This window comes from Adiantum capillus-veneris, chromosome 13 (assembly GCF_014529385.1).
Source record: "Adiantum capillus-veneris isolate H3 chromosome 13, ASM1452938v2, whole genome shotgun sequence".
In the NCBI taxonomy this organism is placed as follows: Eukaryota; Viridiplantae; Streptophyta; class Polypodiopsida; order Polypodiales; family Pteridaceae; genus Adiantum; species Adiantum capillus-veneris.
The window spans coordinates 139,029,682-139,049,694 of record NC_140943.1 but is presented as its reverse complement, the minus strand read 5'-3'; positions in this window follow the sequence as shown (position 1 = coordinate 139,049,694).

Here is a 20,013-nt window from a genome sequence, read left to right as displayed (position 1 = left end):
TGATGATAACTCCAACACTCCTAGTGATCACACACGCTAGAACTGGCTTTGACACCTTACCCTTAACCACTTTGGCTTTCAGATAATGTGGACATTGTGCTACAAAGGGTCCATATTTTCCGTAGGTATAGAAACTATAGTTGCATTTGGTAAAATCAACTCTAACCCTACCTCAACTAAAAACATTACGATGGCATCCTCTTTTAGCCATATTGTTGGTGCTGGCTTGTCCATGTTCTATGGTATACGTTCTTGCTTGACTGGTTCTGGATTTGTTACATCTATCATGGAAACATCTTTCCCTTCCTTGAAACGATGCATTAATATTTTGTAATGTTCCATAGGGTTGCAAAGGCTTTGCAATAAGTGCATTGGAAACATTCATCAGACTTATGCTCTTTTGACTTGCATTTCATGCACCAAGTCTCTACTTTCCCTATTGAAAGTTTGGTCTTGGATATCTTAGATATCTGCTTTGATACATGTCGATAATTTTTTGTCTAGGCTCCCTTCATCCTACTCTTGGGCATGTGCTCCAAATCACTGTCGGTCGAAGAGCTGGAGTTGGTACTTTATTCCTCAGTGGATGATTCACTAGAATTGGAACTCTCCCTTCCTTTGTAACCCTTCTCTTTCTTGGCTTGTTGCTCTAACTTTTAGAGCTCTTTGCACAAAATTGTTAAACTTTTGAATTGGTGCCAAAACTTCTTGTTCTTTTAATTTTTTTCTTCCAAACCCAACATGTAAGCTTCAAACTTATAGTAAGTTGAAGAAGGCTTTCTTCCTGGGGTATCTTGAAAAGCGTGAGGATGAGGACATCCTTTGCAAAATCAATAAAATCAAACAAAGTAAGCTATGTGTGAGAAGTTTGTGGAATACTTTCCTTGACATCTGGACTTATCCTTATGCTTTGGTTTCCTCTCCCAATGTATGTGCTCAGTATAATGGTATGTGTTTTCCTCACATCTATCATTGTAGTTATCATTAGTTTCTGTAAATGTGTTAGGGTCATTCCCTCGACCAGGTTTTGTGTGTGATCTTGCTTGTTTCCTATGCATGCTGGCATCATTGACCTCTGTATGAACCTTAACTTTGCCTTTCCCATTTGAATTTCAAGACCCATGTAATGAGAACTTCTCTCATCTCCCTTTGAATGGCATCTTCTTGACCATATTAAATGTTGAGAAGCTCGATGCTTCTCACCCCCTCTTCTCCCTAGATTGGCATCAATTTCCTCATTTTGAGAGCATAGTTCTCCATCATAGCCTTGTTCAAGTTCCTCAGCTACTATGTTGGACATCCTAATCTTTGACAAACACTGTAGTAGCTCTCCTTCCTTGTGCTAGACAATGTGCGACATTGAGAATAGTTGATTGAATCTGAATTTTAAGTAGGAGACATGTTCCTATAAAGATCTTTAGCTCACCACCGTGATTGACAAAATGGAATGAGTTGGTCACTTGATAGCTATTTGAGGTTTAGAATTCCAAATCCAAATGTCAGATATCAGATTAGATGAGATAACCAAAATTAGACTTCAAAAGGCCATATGGGAATATCAGATAGATAATTGAATTGAACTGAAAGAATGAATTTAGATGACATGAACTAAGATAGCGGGAACTTAAATATTCAAATTTATGAACATTCAAGAGTACAACTTTGGAAGTACAAATGATGCTACCTTAGTGCTTAGTTACAAGATTGTACAAGAGTTCCAACAATTTGTGATAGATAAAACATGCTCTGAGAAAGATTGGCAGATCCAAAATGAAAGTAATGGGTCATATATATATATATATATATATTGTGCTTATACTGATTTTTGAGTGACTATATAGTTGCAAGGTCTAGTAACTACTCATGACTATTGGTAACTTTGCTAGGTAATTCGTAGAAGCTGTTTTTATGTAGATGATCTTCAAGGGTAGGTAATTCGTAGAAGCCGTTTTTATGTAGATGATCTTTAAGGGTAGGTCCCCATTGTCTACAATCATTTTCCCTATAATAATGACATGTTAACTTCATCTTGTCTTTATTTCCATACTTCTCACATATATTGTTGTTTGAGGAAGTAGCAATTACAAAGGCAAACTGCTACCTATGAAAGCTTTGGACGTAGCTATAGTGGCATTTTTCTTTTGCCTTGTAGCCACAAATGCTTGTTCAATAGTGCCTTGCTTAGCCTTGTTTTTCCTATATTGGGTCCTTTGTAGCAATACAAAGACAAAACCATCAAACTATCAAGTTTATTCTATGCTACAAGCCTAAAGGCGGAGACAAAAGTCTGATTAGAATTTGGCAAAGCATCAACAATTGTCTGCACAAAAAGCTCTTATAAATGATCTCACTAATGGTAATTAATTTCTCATTGAGGTATTTAATATTTGCAAGAAAATGTCCATATCATCCTCCCTATAAAGAACCTTGGAGTTCTAGCTCCTTACATACGTAAACAATTATTGTTAAAATAGAACTTGTAGTGATAAAGAAACTAGTCTATCCCATGCTTGTTATTTTCTATTTGTGAAATCCTAGAATTATTATAAAAAATTACAATCAATATGTGAGCATGTGCATGCTTAGCATCCCAACATGCCTACTCTTCACTATAGTAGGCAAAATGGTAGGGGTCAAAAGTACAAGTCTAGGTTGAATAGGGGCTTCTCTGCTTGATAAAATCTGAAAATTATTTTACATTTTAAAACTTCCCCCATTTTTTATACGTTACTCTTGCTACAACCATGAATGAACCCCTGTCAAAAAGTGGGCTAGGTTCAAAAACTATCACTACTCCACTTTGAAGGCTACTCCTTCCCACTCTCTCTTCCCAATCTTGCTCCTTCTTTATCTCTACATGCATCATACTTGTTCTTTATTGTCTCTCTAGATGAGAGTGCACCCTTTTAACCCAAGTCACTTTCTACTCTATCTCTATCTTCACTCCCAATATTAGATAGGAGATGTTGCACCAAAACCAAGCTACTCTCTCCTTGGCTCCTTTGCAAAATCATTTAGGGGAGCATTAAGCCCATATTTCTCACCTGTTTGCACTACATGTGAGTTATCTCCTCCATCATTGTCCAAGATGACTCCATCCCTCCACCAGCGTGAACAATAGACCCCAATCAAGAAGTGAAGCCCTCTCGCCTAGTAATTACCAAGATGAAGATGGCCATTGAACCACCATAATTTATGCAAAGTGAATGTGGATGACAATGTGGAAAAACCCATGTGGGTTCCTCTTAGGCATAGGCTTGTTGAGACATCTTTACAAATGACACATCATGGACTTCGAGCAATCAAGAAATGGAAGCGAGATGATGTAAGGTCTTGTATGTCTATAAGGCCATAAATTGTGCTTGTTGTGAATGATTGTGGAACAACTTCCTTACAAACTCCACATCCCTACATGAGATTATTCAACTGATTATTTTCTCTATGATAGCTCTTGCTTTGTTCATGCATAGGTTCATCTTGAGGCTCTCATGCTTTTGATGGACACATCCTCTCTTCTAGCTTTGTGTAAAGATCCTTTGGAAGCTCTCCCATTAGCCTTTGGGGAACCAATTTTCTCATAGCGCTTTACATTAGAGCTTGTCAACAAACAAGATGTATTCACATGGTCACTGTGTATTTTTTTGGTCATCATCACAACTTGTGATGATGTGAATTTCATATTCACATGGTCACTGTGTATTTTTTTGGTTATCATCACAACTTGTCTTCACAAAATTTCCAAGTACACTAAATTCACCATTCACATAGAGGTCACCTATTGGGGGTTAGGTGAGGTGACCTTGTGACCCCCAAAAAGCCCAACAGGCATATGATATGCTCGACAAGACCGCCTATTCTCCTAGTGGGCTCTTCCTGGATTACTGTGGCTACATATTTAGGGCCCCTAGGGGCCCTTTTTCTCACATTTGCAGATGGCAAAGGAATTTTTTTTTGGTATTCTGTCTTTTTTTTATAAAGGTAATTGCTTCCCTTTTTCTTTCGTTTTGATTGAATTGATTTTAAAATATGCTTGTATTATTATAATATTATTCTAGTTACCTATGTGCTGAACCTTAAAGAGATGGATGTTCAATTGACTAGGTCCTCTATATGCACAACCCACGTGGATAGCATGTTTTATTGTTTGTTAGCCATTTAGCAAGCCTTTGAAAGATAGCCATTCACTCACTTAGGTCTTCCAAATGTACAAACCAAATGGTTAACAATAAACACGGTGGGCTATTAGTAAATCATTTGGAGAGCCTTTTGAAAATAGTCATTAACTTCACTAGGTCTTCTATTTGAGAAAACCAAAAGTTATACTATTGGTTAGCCATTTGGCAAGCCTTCTGTAGATACTTGTTCACTTGATTGAGTCTTCCATGTGTGTGAACCAAATGGTTAACAAGTTTTCTTGTTCAAACCATTTGGTGAGCCGTTTGGAGATGGTTGTTGACTCTGCTATGCCTTTTGTTTGCAAAAACCAAATGGATACCATGTTTTGATGTTAGTTACCCATTTGGTAATCCATCAAAATATGGTCATCTACGTGGCTAGGAATTCCTTATGCACAAACTATTGTAGAGTCTCTCTCTCCCTGCTTGTGGTCACCTTCATTTCTACCCTCTCTTCCCCATCTCCATCTTCCCCTTTGATCTTCAACACACTTTGCATGAAAGTGCTCTAGACTTGTAGAATCTAGATCATGTCCTAAATCCATCGCTACTTTGAGTATGTAGCCAACCATGATGTGTACCATATGCTTAATGGATGGACCATTTGATCCTTCATGGTTGCTTTAACCAGCACAAACAACCTCTATCACAATCTACTCAAACCAATCCTCATTCTCCACGATGTTGTAATTGATAGGCTATTTCTAATACTCAATAATCTAATGCACTCATATTTTTTGACCTCTAGATCAAGGGAAAATGGATCCATTTACTTACAAAGCAAGGATTAATAACATATATACCAAGCTACTAGTGAAAAAAAATGTTACTATTGATTGTATGTACATATCAACACAGTAGAAAACTCCACAATCAACATAATACAACAAAAATCATAGCACACATATCCTACAAAGCAAAAATCATAGTACAAAGATTTTTCATCACTTTTGTAGCAACGGATCTAATCAATTTAATGACTATATATTGGGGATGATGAAAGAACACTATCATGTAGTCCACTAGTTGGTTCAAACAATGGCATACTAGTCAAATTAAATGCCCATTTTGCCTAGTCTCTCCGGTTTGTGGAGTTTACAATCATGTTAACCATTTGGTAGAGCTTATAAGCTCATGCAACAACTATCCACAACCTCCCAAACTCCCAATCACTCTGATGCATGGTTTGTGAGAACATTCTCACAAGGAGAGGTCTTATTCTAACATTCCCCACTATGAGACCGTCTACTAATAAACTAAGAGGCAACATGTGGAAGAGACTGAAAAAAAATCTGAAACAAGAGTCAAAGTCCACCCCACCCCCCAAAACTGCACAAAAAACATGGGGTGTGGTAGCTCTGAAGACAAGTAGAATGGGACATACAAACAACAACTCAACCATAGAGAAGAGAGATAGATAATCTAGGTGGTCTAAAATAATTCATGTGCATAGGTAGTGTCTATAACCCTTGCACATTTCATTGACATGAGATGACATCTATAAATAAGCTAAAAACTATAAACATCAAAAACAAAATTCTACAAAAGACTAGATTCTTCTAAGTTGGGTCCGTTAACCTCTTCATCTTTGACAAAACAAGTATTATCTTTGATAAGTTTGTTTCAAGAAAGTATCTTTTGATAGGCAAGGGTTCTTATTGTAACAATCATTGGTTCTACTACGAGTCCATTCACATGTGGAACAAAATACTTAAACTGAAGAAGGCTTAGTTGCATAGGCTACAAGAGATACCTTTGGAGAAACAAGTTGTGAGAATCTTCTTTCTTCTTTTTAGCAACTGCATTGTCATTAGGAACTACTTTACATAAGGGAGATGTGTGACGAGTCTTTTAAGCCAATTGATAAGGATAGAAATAATTTCATAATGCTCCATTTTCAATGAATAAAACTACAACTTTTAAACTGATTTGTAAATGTTTGGTAGTAGCACCAAATATTGTTTTCCAAACTGGTCAAGTTTCAGTGGCACATTCCACAGTATGAAGAAAGTGTATAAAATTATCATTAAGTGCAATAGTAATAATACCTACTGCTTCCTTGTGTTTTTTTGCTATGCTGCCATTATTATAGCACGTGTTCTAATATAGAAGTCACCTTTTGGTAACAGTTTGATGACATTGTTGAATCATTTTTCATTAGGTAGGCTTTTATTTTCGTCTACCAAGTATAAATTTTGGTACAATTGAACTTGTCAAGAAACTTGATAGCCATTATGTGAGAGAGAGCAAAATTTGATGGAAATCGTCTTGAACTTTGACACTTAGAAGAAGAAGGAACAAAAAGTTGACTTATTTCTCAAACAATGTAGAATTGGACTCTTTGCATGAGATACAAAAATGTGCATAACAGAACCCCTATTCAGCACCTCTCAAAGATACCACGTTGGAGATTAGAGGGGAAGATGGCGAAGTTGAAGAGAGATGGAGGCGACCATGAGCTAGAAGAAAGAAAATCAACAAAGAACTTGCATGTCTACAAAAGATTCTCTATATTTCTTTTTTTTTACAAAGGTTTTATAGATGTAGAGTCATACAACAACTAACCACAACCTCTCAATCTCCAACCACTTAGCCAGTGTGATGCATGATTTAGGAGAACATTCTCATCAAGAGAGGCCTTATTCCAAGAAAGTGGAAGGTACAAAATGAGAAATTGAATAACACGTGATTCTACAGGAAAGTTCACAAAAAGTGATAGAGTCTATAGGTGGGGTGGAGGCGGCGGCAACACATGAGGAGGAAGACAATAGACAAAAACAAAGGAATGGGACAATAATACACTCAAAAGCAATAGAAGTAAAATGATATTGATAAAAAATAGAGGATATTGAAAGTGTTTATTGCATGAAACTCCTCTCAATGTTGATTTGAACAAAAAAAATCATTATACTACCAAATGTGTGCAACGATGTGGTATCTTCTATTCTCACTGCTAAATCACCACTTTGTTGTCATGGTGTTCCATCGATTGCTTTGATCATGGATTTCTTTTATCTAACTATGATGCTACTTGAGCTAGTACTACCTCTTGAATGCTGGCTAGTCGTTCATAAATTTTCAACTTGAATGAGTTCTTGAATCAGCAACCCTTCAATTTGAAATTAACCACTATTTAATAGTTGGTGAACCATGGTCCTACCCATTTGGTTGTCTAGTTATGCTTTTTATACTTCATCTTTCCCTTGTGTGACAACACTACATCTCACTCCTTCTTGATATCGTGATCATGATACTTCTTTCCTTGGCTTTGCTTCAATCCTTGATGCCACAAAAACACATTGGTGTACCTCCTTATACAAGGTAGGTGCTCTAGCCTCTCTTGAACAATGTGAGTGTCTTCCATTCATACTCAATAGTTGCCCTAAGACTAGGGACATAAATTCAAAAGGCACAATAAAGTTATTTGCCATATACTAACTTGAATGTCATTTTTTGTGTATTGGACTTGAAATTTTTCTCAAATGTCCATAGTGCAGTTGGCAAACATGTATCCCAAAAATTCCTTCTCATGCACACCATGGTGGTGAGAATGTGCGTTAGTCTTTTGTTAGAACTCTTAGCCTGGACATTAGTTTTGGGACAATAAGTAGTGGATCTCAAATTTTTGTTGCAAAATTCATCCATTAATTGTTCCACCGCATCATTGACGAACTCCGTGCCATTATTAGATACTAAATCCAAAGGACAACCATACCAAGTTATGATGTTTTCATAGATGAACTTGGCTATCCATTGAAATGTCTTATCTAGTAGTGCATGAGCTTCGACACACTTGGTGACATAATCCATGGCTTCTACAATGTATTTATTTTTGCTCCTTGTAATCTTCAAAGGACCCACCAAATCCAAACCCCGTTTTATAAAGGGTTCCAATGGCACTATTTGATGTAGAAGCATCATATCCATAGCCATTGGCCTCCCAAGTCTGTGGCATGCATCATAATATTTATCCACCTTCTTGGCATCTTTGAACAATGCTTCCCACAATAAGCCAACCTAGTAAAATCTTTAGCCTTGTAACTTTCCATGAATAGTGGCCTCCTTCATCTCCCTCAAGATCTCCAACCAAAATTGCAATCATACGCACACCTCTTGAGCACCCCATCCTTACAAGCCAATACAAGACATCATTTATCAATGAAAACTTCAATAACTAGATGATTAGGGCCTTCCTTTCTGTTGATGTCCACCATATGGGACAATTGAATGTCTTTCAACAAAAACGCAATATTGTCCCAAGTTTTTTGTCATAATAAGCAAAATAAATTGGCATCAAGAAATTGGTCCTAAAAAGAGGCATGGTTTCTTTCTATCTTGATTTGGAATTGCTTGTGATAAGAAATTTGCACCATAATCATTCCTTTCTAGCTTGTGTTTAATCTGTAATGAAATTTTTAGAGAAGAAGCAACTAGTGTAGGAACCTCCCTTTGAATTGAACCTTTTTTTATAAAGAAGAGTATTACCTGATAATTTGGAAAGAAAACAAACCCATTATCTAGTAGAGAATAGAGAAACTTATCCACAAAGGAACAAGTGCTACTGACCCACTGGAGGTAGGTGGATACAGGTACAAAATATGGAGAGTATTTCCTTGTGGTAGCTCTATCATTGAGAGTAGGTAGTAGCTTTTGGCCAAATTTTTTTATCTACTCTTGGATTCTATTTTGCAGTTTTTGATTGCACTTTGATTAACGCTTGTTTGTTGATATTTGGATTATTGCAAAGATGATCATATGTATGTTTGTTGCGGATAGTGCCTTTGTACTCATTTGTGGAGACATCTTCGCTAGTATGGTAGTCCTGGCAATTTTTGAGACTTGGTCCAAAAGATAGTCATTTTTTAGACTTGACTATAGTTGTATTACGGAATATCCTTTGGGCAGAATTGTGCCTAATGGTTGCTTGTTCACCTCAAGTTGTTTGCTTGATCCAAATGGCCCAAAGAATAAGCCATGGTTTCTTTCTTCCCTTTCCTCCTTCCAAAAGAAGAGGCATAGTCGAAGCTCTAGAAGGGCCACAATTGGCCCCGTTATCTAGCTACTCTTGAAGGGTACTACGAATGATGTTGTTGCAACAATGTACATAGTGGCACAAAGGGAAAAAGATCAGGGACATAGCAAGGTGACCCCCTTCCATCATTTTTTAGTGTCGTTTGCACTAGAATATCAACAATATTGGGGAGTATGACTAGCCGGTATGAGAGTGTTGATTGTAAATGCAAGGTGGTCCTTTCTATGTGGTCTATGTGACCACAATAGATTTTGAGGGAAAGGTTCTCTCTCGGTTCTCTCCTTTGACTAGATGGTGTATCTTTTTCTCTTTAGGTATGTGACTGCAATAGTTGTTGAGGTAAAGGCTCTCTCCTTCGACTAGATGGTGCATCTCTTGAGCTCTCTATGTTGCTATTGGATGGCTTAACAAACCCACTGTGACACTCCTCCTCTTCTACAAAGCTGTTTTGGCAAGCTTTGTGTGTGTGTGTGTGTGTGTGTGTGTTCCACACGGTAGTAGAGGATAATCTTGATATGGTCCACTTTCAACTTATTACCCCCTAGTGGACCCCAAGAGGTGCTGCACGGGATTAAGTCAAGTTTGATGCAAATGCTAGTTACTTGTATCACTATGAAAATATTGCTCTAGCTCACCATCCATCCTTCACAAGGAGTTGAAAATATCTCCCATCTCCAAGCTGTATAGTAGGCACCTACCAAATGCACTCCAATCAAGTAATTAACAATCTTTGTTATAAGCACGTCCACCTTTCAACCCTAAGCGTGCATGTCGGAATGCTGGAAAGCACATAATGAATGCCAAATTGAACCTTTAAAGCACTACAATTGTTTTGTTAGAGCATGTACATTTGAACAAAATGACTCACTTTCTACTATTTTCATGATGACAAAAGCAACATATGTTTGTTCCCGGGGGCGGGGGCGGGGGAGGGGGGGGGGGGGGGTATTTTGATGTAAGGGTATATAGATATATGCATACTAAACAAACACATACACACACACACACACATTAATCACCCACACGTGTGTGTCACACGTGTGTGTGTGTAATTAATAAATAAATAAATAAATAAATAAATAAATAAATAAATATATATATATATATATAGAGAGAGAGAGAGAGAGAGAGAGAGAGGTGCGAGGTAATGAAGCCACCTTCTCTCTTTGCACTTCAAAAGAGGGCGCGAATTTGAGTGAAATACATGTCGATGAGGTTGGCCTTATATGCCCTTTTTCAAATTTCAACTTGATGTGGACCATGGGATAATGATGGTTATGAAATAAAGTGACTAAGGTAGACAATCAAGTCATACATCAAGTGAGGCTTGCTTTATGGCATCACCGTTCCTTTGAATACTTAGTGATGCCCATTTGTCTCAAAGACAAGTGCAAGTCAGGAAGATTGTGTGTTTCAATAGCCACACGAGCAAGTGACAAGAACTATTTCACACCTTGATTAATTAGGCACATAGATTAAGAATTCTTCTTAACTAAAAGTAAACATAGAGTATGGACATGCTAGCTTCAATTGAACAAAAATCAAATAAATCATGTGCTTCCTGTTTTTCAAGGGAGCAAAACATTATGAAATCCCTTTGTCACCAACATTATCACCAACTCGAAGTTCTTTGGCTCTCATTCAATGCTATGATTCTTTGAATGGTAAAGGAAGTTCAGAAGCTCTCAAGAACTCTTAAGAAAAGACAAAAGTGATAATTGAGAGACAAGCCACCACAGTAAAGGGGAACCTATTCATTGTATTTTCAAGACATAGTCTATGGCCAATTGAAGCATTGCCATTGTAGAAAGCTAAAGGGATTAGAGCCTAAAATAATTGAATGGCAGACAAGCCATTGTGGGCATGTCTCAAAAATAGAAGAAAGGCTTTCAAAGTTCCATTATAGTTTTTTTGTTGGTGAGAAAATTACAAGTGAGATGGTGAGGCTTGCTCTACGTACAAAAGTGGAAAGTAAAAGACCCACATAAAGCAATATATGAAGGGGGGATGAAAAGCCTTGCATTGTGTGGTGAATATGAAAGCTATAGAGGCTTGATTTTGTGCATTTGTTGATCCCTTTATTTTTTACTTATATCCGGAAAGTGGATCTTAAAGCAAGCGTGTGGCTTTTCTTAATTGGATATTGTTCCAATTATAGATTCAAAATCTTAATTTTCAAATCAATAGACCGTCATTGTTTGGTTTACTATGTTGTGTAAGATTCAATCGAGATCCAGTGGGCTATTCCATGCTCTGATTTACAATTATTTTTACAAGGTTTGGTAGTTTTGGTGAAATAAAAAGGTGTGTGTATGTGTGTGTCCACACATACATGCACAAATGTAGACGATCATCTTTCGAGCATGTCAATTTGCTCATGTATGTGTGTGTCCATACATACATGAATAAATGTAGATGATCGTCTTTCAAGCATGTCAATATATATAAGACATGCACGTGCGTGCATGTGTGTGCATGCGCGCGCGCACACACACACACATACTTATGTATGTATACATACATATACATATTTACATATGTACATACATATGTGTGTGTAATGTACATGCATATGTAAATATGCATGTACAATACATCTTTACATATGTGTGTATATCTGTACATACACATACACATACACATGTATGTACGTGCATATGTAAATATGTATATGTACATACACACACATACATACATGTGTGTGTGTGTGTAGAGAGAGAGAGAGAGAGAGAGAGAGAGAGAGAGAGAGAGAGAGAGAGAGGAAAATCCAGTACCTAGAAGGATGAGAAGGAAGAAAAATAAAGTGAAAGTACCGATGAAGGGGAAATGGATTATATAAAGGGTGTCCGTGTGAAATCAAAACGAGAGCTTTAGATATCATTCTACTTCTACTTCTTCAAATCTACTCTTGTCATAATAAATCTCTCTCTTTCTCTCTCTCTCTCTCTCTCTCTCTCTCTCTCTCTCACACACACACACACACACACACACACACACACACACACACACACACACACACTTGTTACAATTGTAGTGCTTGCTTCTCAAAGGTTTTGTACATTAAAAACTTTGGATTATCTTTATCTGGCTCCTAAAAGCTTCTCTAGAAAACTGCCCTGATAGTATTTTCCTAGATCTTACGGAGGTATACTACAATATGTTTTATTAATGTATTGCTAAGACTTGATCTGTACATTCTTCATAGAATAATGGACATCTTTGTGCTAGAAATGGCTTTATCCCGATTTCTCTTTTATGACTGTACAATCCCTGGGGATTCTAGATTTCCTCCTCACACTGTGCCCTCAAATAACTCCTCATAGGAGTGCAATAATGGTGGTGTGACCCTCCCCCTACTTGTCCTTCACCTCACTCCCTTGGGATCTTGGGAGTAGTAGTTAATATTTCCCCTAAACTCCATATCATGGGGATACCTTCCATTCATCTCTCTCTCCAGCAATGCCAAATCCTAGCAATGCCAAATCCTATGTGCGAGGATATGATGTGGTTCTTTTCTCCTTGATGCTCCATTCTCACCCCTGTTAAGTATGGAGCTTGATTTACCCCTTTTAATTTTTTGTGTTAAAAACGCACATTTGTAAGGCCCCCATTATGAGGAGAAGCCATCGTGCGTGAAGAAAATCACTCGCCGGAAAACTAAATGACTTGCCGGAAACCAAAATTTTCACGGCTAGAATATTATGGCCGGATGACGGCCGGAAAGTGGTCGAAAAACGATTGGTCGGTTGGCCGGTGGCCGAATTCAAAAGCGCACTTGTCTTCTCAAGGGCGGCCTCACATGGGCGGATTGGAGGGTTCGATTTGGACTTATCTACTACACAAGGGCGGCTCCACATGGCTGCCTCTCATGAGAGAGGGCATCACTTTTGGCCTATAAAAGGAGGCCATTTCTACACACATTTCATAGTGTGAAGTCGATGCAGCAAGGTGGGTGTGAGGTGGTGAGAGTGAAGCAAGGTGGGAGCTCTATTAAGGGTATAATCCCTTTGTAACCTACTTCTTGTTTTAAAGTACTAAAGCCATTGAGTGGCTGCTTTCTCGTGGACGTAGCCCACATTGGGTGAACCATGTATATCGTGTATGCTCTCTCTCTCTACTCTATAATCTCTCATATGTGAAAATTTCTCTCTCTCCATTAAGTAAGCTACTCAATTATCTATTTAGCTACGTCCTATTTCCTAATAAAACTGGTATCATAGCAAGGTTTGCTTGTAGCGAAATCATCTCAAGGAAAGGATTCCTTGAATTGAGTGGGAGTAATGGTAGAGGAAGGGAAGCTCAAGATCGAGAAGTTCAACGGCAAAAACTACCAACATTGGAAGATGCAGATTGAAGACTATCTCTACCAAAAGGACCTCTATTTGCCACTAGGCGGTCTTGCAAAGAAGACCGCAACGATGGCAGATGAAGCATGGATTGTCCTTGACCGAAAGGCACTGGAAAAAATCCAGTTAAGCTTGGTGTCAACGATGGCCTTCAATGTTTCGGAGATGAAGACCACGGAGGACTTGATGAAGTCACTTGACGGCCTCTACGAGAAACCGTCAGCTTCCAATAAGGTATTTCTCATGAAGCGCTTGTTTAATCTAAAGATGGAAGAGAACGGTTCAGTTATACAGAACACCTAAATGACTTTAACACCAACATAAGTCAACTTCAATCGGTGTTTCGATGATGAGGTGCGAGCTCTCCTTATACTATCGTCTCTAGTAGAGCAAGATGCTTTAATTCTCTCATTAAACAATGTGTCTAATTCCTGGATAGGAGATTCTGGGGCTTCATTCCATGTGACACCACTCAAGCAACATTTCCAAGATTACACCAAAGGTAATTTTGCGTATGTATACTTGGGAGATGATGAAGCTTTTGTCGGCAAAGGTACATTTTGTGTCAAAACTGTTAACAAAAATGAATGGAAGCTTAAAGATGTTAGGCATGTTCCTTCTCTTCGCCAAAAATTGATCTCTATACGACAATTGGATGATGAAGGTCACAACATTGCATTCGGAAACAAACGGTGGAAGATCTCAAAGGGATCTTTGGTGGTTGCCAAAGGAGAAAAGGTTACTACACTTTACTTGTGTACTGTCAGCTTGTAATCTTCAGCTTGTGCAGCAACTACAAAAGGAGAAAAGGTTGGTACACTTTACTTGTGTATTGTCAGCTCGCAATCTTCAGCTTATGCAACAACTGCAAGAGTCGACAGTGCGGTGTGGAACTACCACTTGGGCATATGAGTGCCAAAGGAATGCAAATCCTTCAAACAAAGAAGCTTCTACCAGGTTTGAAAGAAGTGGACTTAGAGTTCTGTGAAGATTGTGTTTATGGTAACCAAAAGAGGGTAAAATTTCAAAAATCAGGAAATGAAAATAAAACTAAAAAACTTGAGCTGGTTCATTCTAATGTTTAGGGTCTTGCAAGTACGCCATCACTTGGTGGCTCATTGTATTATGTAACATTCACAGACGATGCCACTAGGAAAACATGGGTTTATGTCATGAAGAATAAATCCAATGTGTTTTCCATAATTTAAATGTGGAAAGCCTTTGTGGAGAATGAAGTAGGTACCAAGGTTAAATGCCTCAGATCCAACAATGGAGGTGAATATTGCAGCCAAGCTTTTGAAAGCTTTTGTGCTAGCAATGGCATTCGAAGGCAAAAGACAACGCCAAGGACAACTCAACAAAATGGGATTTCAAAAAGGATAAACCGAACAATCATGGAGAGAGCATGAAGCATGCGGCTACATGCAGGCCTATCACTTGAGCTTTGGACGGAAGCGGTAAGTACGTATGTGTACTTAATTAACCGGTCACCCTCAATGGCATTGGATGGGGGAGTTTCAGAGGAGGCATGGACAAGTAAAACCGGTGAATTATTCATTTCTCAAATTGTTTGGGTGTGAGGCTTTCATGCACATAGATAGAAGCCTAAGATCAAAGCTAGATGCAAAGTCCAAAAAGTGTTTCTTCATTGGCTATGGAGAAGGTGACTTTGGGTATCGTCTATGGAATCCTGAAGATGGTAAAATCTTTAAGACTAGGGATATAATTTTTAATGAACAAAATATGTACAAAGATTACTTGGAAAGAAAACAAACAAAAGAAACAGGTGATGAGTACATGGGGCTTGAGGACGGTGAAGACTCAAGGACTGCAAATGGTGACAATGTGCAACAACGTCAGCCAAATGAGGAGCCTCAACCTATTCCCCAAAGATCTAAAAGAGCAAGTAGACCTCCAGAAAGGTTCGTTCCTTTCTTCAACCATCTCTTGATCTCAGATTATGGATAGCCGGATTATACGAAGAAGCTATGCAACACGAATCCAAAGAAGAATGAATGAAGAGCATGCAAGTGGAGATGGACTCATTATATCGCAACCAAACATGGGATTTGGTTGAGTTGCCTAAAGGTAAGCGGGCAATTCAGAACAAATGGGTGTGTATACACTGAAGGAAAAAGAAGGTGGGAAGAAAAGGTACAAGTCTAGGCTTGTGGTAAAAGGGTTTCCTCAAAAGAAAGGTATTGACTTCAATGAAATATTTTCTCTTGCTGTAAAAATGAACTCAATTAGGCTTGTCTTAAGCCTTGTGGATGCTCATGATGTAAATCTTAAGCAAATGGATGTAAATACGGCATTCCCTCACGGTGACTTAGAGGAGGAAATTTATATGCTTCAACCAAAGAGGTATGAAGTAAAAGGTAAGGAGAAAATGGTTTGCAGATTAAAGAAGAGTTTGCATGGTTTAAAGCAAGCATCAAGACAATGGTACTTGAAGTTCGATCGATGGATGTTGGATCATGGATTCACAAGATGCAACTTGGATCACTATGTCTACACGAAGAATTTGGGAGATGGGAAGTTCATCATCCTAATGTTGTATGTTGATGACATGCTCATTGCAAGTGCTAACATGCAAGACATCAAAGCCCTAAAAGAGGAGCTGTCTAAATCTTTTTCAATGAAAGATTTAGGTGCTGCAAAGAGGATACTTGGAATGAGGATATCAAGGGACAGGACGAAGAAGACAATAAAGCTATCTCAAGAGGCTTACATCAAGAAGGTACTAGAAAGGTTTGCAATGCAAAATGCAAAAACGGTTTCTACACCTTTGGCTGGTCACTTTAAACTACCCAAGGATATGTGTCCAAATACACAAGAGGAGATAGCCTATATGTCTAAAGTTCCATATGATGCAGCGATAGGTTCTCTTATGTATGCTATGGTCTGGACAAGGACAGACATTGCACATGCAGTGGGAGTTGTAAGTAGGTTCATGGACAACCCACGTAAAGAGCACTGGCAAGGCTGTGAAGTGGATACTTAGGTATCTAAAAGAGACAACAACAAGTGCTTTGTGTTTTGGAGGAACTGATTTCTAGAAGGGTATGCTGATGCAGATATGGCAGGTGACAAAGATACTCGAAGGAGCACTACTGGCTATGTCTGCATGGTTGGAGCCACAACAGTAAGCTGGGCTTCAAAGCTGCAGCAGGTGGTCTCACTTTCGACCACGGAAGCAAAGTATGTAGCAATGACAGAGGCAAGCAAAGAAATTTTGTTGCTTCAAACAAGACAATTGTGTCTTGTACAGTAATAGCCAAAGCGCTATCTATCTTGCAAAGAACTCAGCCTTTCATTCAAGGACAAAGCACATTGAGGTGAGATATCACTTCATACGTACTCTTTTGGAAGAGGGACAACTAAAGCTAGGAAAAGTGCATACAAGTGAAAATCCTGCAGACATGTTTACAAAGCTGGTCAATAAGGAGAAGTTGAGATTTTTCTCATCTTCAATTGGCATTCAAGGATAAGAAGCCGGGATGGAAAGCAGTCACATGCTTGGTTTGGAGATCAGTCTCCAAGTGGGAGATTGTTAAGTATGGAGCCTGATTTACTCCTTGTAATTTTTTGTGTTAAAAATGCACATTTATAAGGCCCCCATTATGAGGAGAAGCCATCGTGCATGAAGAAAATCACTCACCAGAAAACTAAACCACTTGCCGGAAAACAAAATTTTCACGGCCAGAATATTATGGCCAGACGGTCGCCGAAAAGTGGTCAAAAAATGATCGGTCGGTTGGTCGGTTGGTCGGTGGCCGGTAGTCAATGGCCAGTGGCCGGTGGTCGAAAATCAATGGCCGCTGGCCAAATTCAAAAGCACACTTGTCTTCTCAAGGGCGGCCACACATGGACAGATTGGAGGGTCCGATTTGGACTTATCTACACAAGGGCGTCTACACATGGCTACCTCTCATGAGAGAGGGCAATCCTTTTGGTCTATAAAAGGAGGCCATTTCTACACACATTTCATAGTGTGAAGTTGATGCAACAAGGTGGGTGTCGGCTGGTGAGAGTAAAGCAAGGTGGGAGCTCTATTAAGGGAATAATCCCTTTGTAACCTACTTCTTGTTTTAAAGTACTAAAGCCATTGAATGGCTGCTTTCCCATAATTTTATCCCACATTGGGTGAACCACGTATATCGTGTGTGCCTCTCTCTCTCTCTCTCTCTCTCTCTCTCTCTCTCTCTCTCTCTCTCTCTCTCTCTCTCTCTCTCTACTCTATAATCTCTCATTCGTTAAAATTCTCTCTCTCCATTAAGTAAGCTACTCAATTATCTATTTAGCTACGTCCTATTTCCTTTCTAACAACCACTGAGTGTCGATCGGCTCCCCCCTTTGGAATGAATGCCTTTTGTTCCTACAAACAAGCTCTATGATCACCCGATTGACGTCACCTCCTCGATGCCCACTCCCACTCTTGCCAGATACTTCCATTTGGCAATGGCTATGAGAAAGCTTTTCCTTTGCTCTTTTAGTTTTAAAGACCTCCCCCCATACACATATGTAGGTAGTCTAATGATGATTTGATATCTTGCTATCAAAATGTTTTTCCATATTTTACAATCCCTTGAAGCCATCAAAGCTTTTGATTACATGGCATCTTGCTATGCTTGAGGAATAACCTGTTTTCACTCTCCAAGTTGTCCTTGACTTCCTTGGTATGCTAACCTTTGCTCATAGTTCTTCCACATGTACACTCCATAGCGTATATTCTCATTGATTACTGAGGAGATTCGTTCAAGGCTTGGAGGTCTTGCTCAAGGCTATGTAGAAAGTGCATTCTAGCTCTTTTCCAACTCTTACTCACTACAAAGGTGAGGATTTTATCTTTGCTTAAAGAGGTTTAGTTCAGTTGCAGTCCGGAGATGAAGGCTTATTTCATCCACATAAACTCATTTAGTTCTAATGTATAGGATAACAGGGATGTTATTTTATTCTAATTATATTGTACAAAATTGAGTCAAATACATAATCAATTTTGTGTAAACCACCTTTCTAATGTCCAAAGCCAGTTATTTTTTAAACAATGTTCTTTTGTGTATAAGTAATATTTTGAAGCAACAACAACACACACACACACACACACAATCACCTATGAGAGAGAGAGAGAGAGAGAGAGAGAGAGAGTAAGAAGAGGAAACTAGAATAACATTTCTATCATCTAAGTGTGGTAGATTACTTACTCCAATTCGCTCTTGAGTAACAAGCATTGATTTCAAGACTTGTTGATGTCTCTTGGGATTTTTCTTACAACAAAAATATTTCTCTTCTCTCTCTCTCTCTCTCTCTCTCTCTCTCTCTCTCTTATATGCGACATGGTCTTCACAAAGGCACAATAGAAGGAAATAGAATACTCGTTAGTCCTCAAATGGACATTGTAGCACTTAATTGGTAAAATAGTGGACCGTAACACTAGTTTTGTATTTGGACACTTTAGTGTTTTGTACTTTATTGTTGCATTTATTTTATTATATTTTGTATGTCTTACTCGTAGTTTAGCTATGTTATGAGCTGAAAAAGGTTGGAATTTTTTCTCAATGTCAAAATACATTATAAATTTAAAGATAAGAAGTTTTAAGTTGAAAATTTGATCAAAAATTTTACAATTTGCTTATAGTTTCATGAAGAAGTTAAGGTTTTCATGTTTATAAAGTTTATTTAGTAGATATTAGCCTAGTTCCATGCAGATTTGAAGTTCTAAATAGGCATTTGTACATTTGAAAATGTTGAGAACGAGGAAATCTTTGGGCTTTTAATGCTTTACTGAACCATCTTCTGTAACATTTAATGGCCTACTAACTTGTGTGTAGCGGAAAATAGGATAAACATAGTGAGCATGTCATTGGATTAGAATTTTAATGAGCATAGCAAGAGTGCTTGGATGGAGAGAGAAACAAAAACCTTAACACCTAGTTAGATTGGCATGAACAATACTTCAAAACAGAGATAAATTAAGCTATTGACAACAGTTGAGGACCGAATTTACATGGAGTCTGTCCCCCCTCCAAAAGGCTTTGTATTATAGGTTTCCCTTATCAAAGGAGACAATTTACAATACAATACTTTGTGTTCCTTCAATAACTTACTGGTGCAATGAAGATGGAAGCTTCAAGCACCATGCACACACTTATAAAACACAACATCAATTCGCTCACAATCTTAGATTCAAGACCTCACACACCTTCGAAGATGGTGAGAGCTAGTGGGGTATGAGATTAGATTGAGAGGAAGAAGGAGTAATCTAACGAGAAAGAAGTGTATCTCCTCACATAATCACTTATAAAAGCTTAGCATAGCTTAGTAATTAGCATGATAGAGGAGGTGAGCATGCATTGAGCTTGGCTCTTGGTTGGATTTGCATCACAAAGCTAAGAGTTGTTGGTGTAGGCCTCCCTTCTCACAAGCTTGGAGTAAGTGATGAGCTTTCCATTAAAGCTTG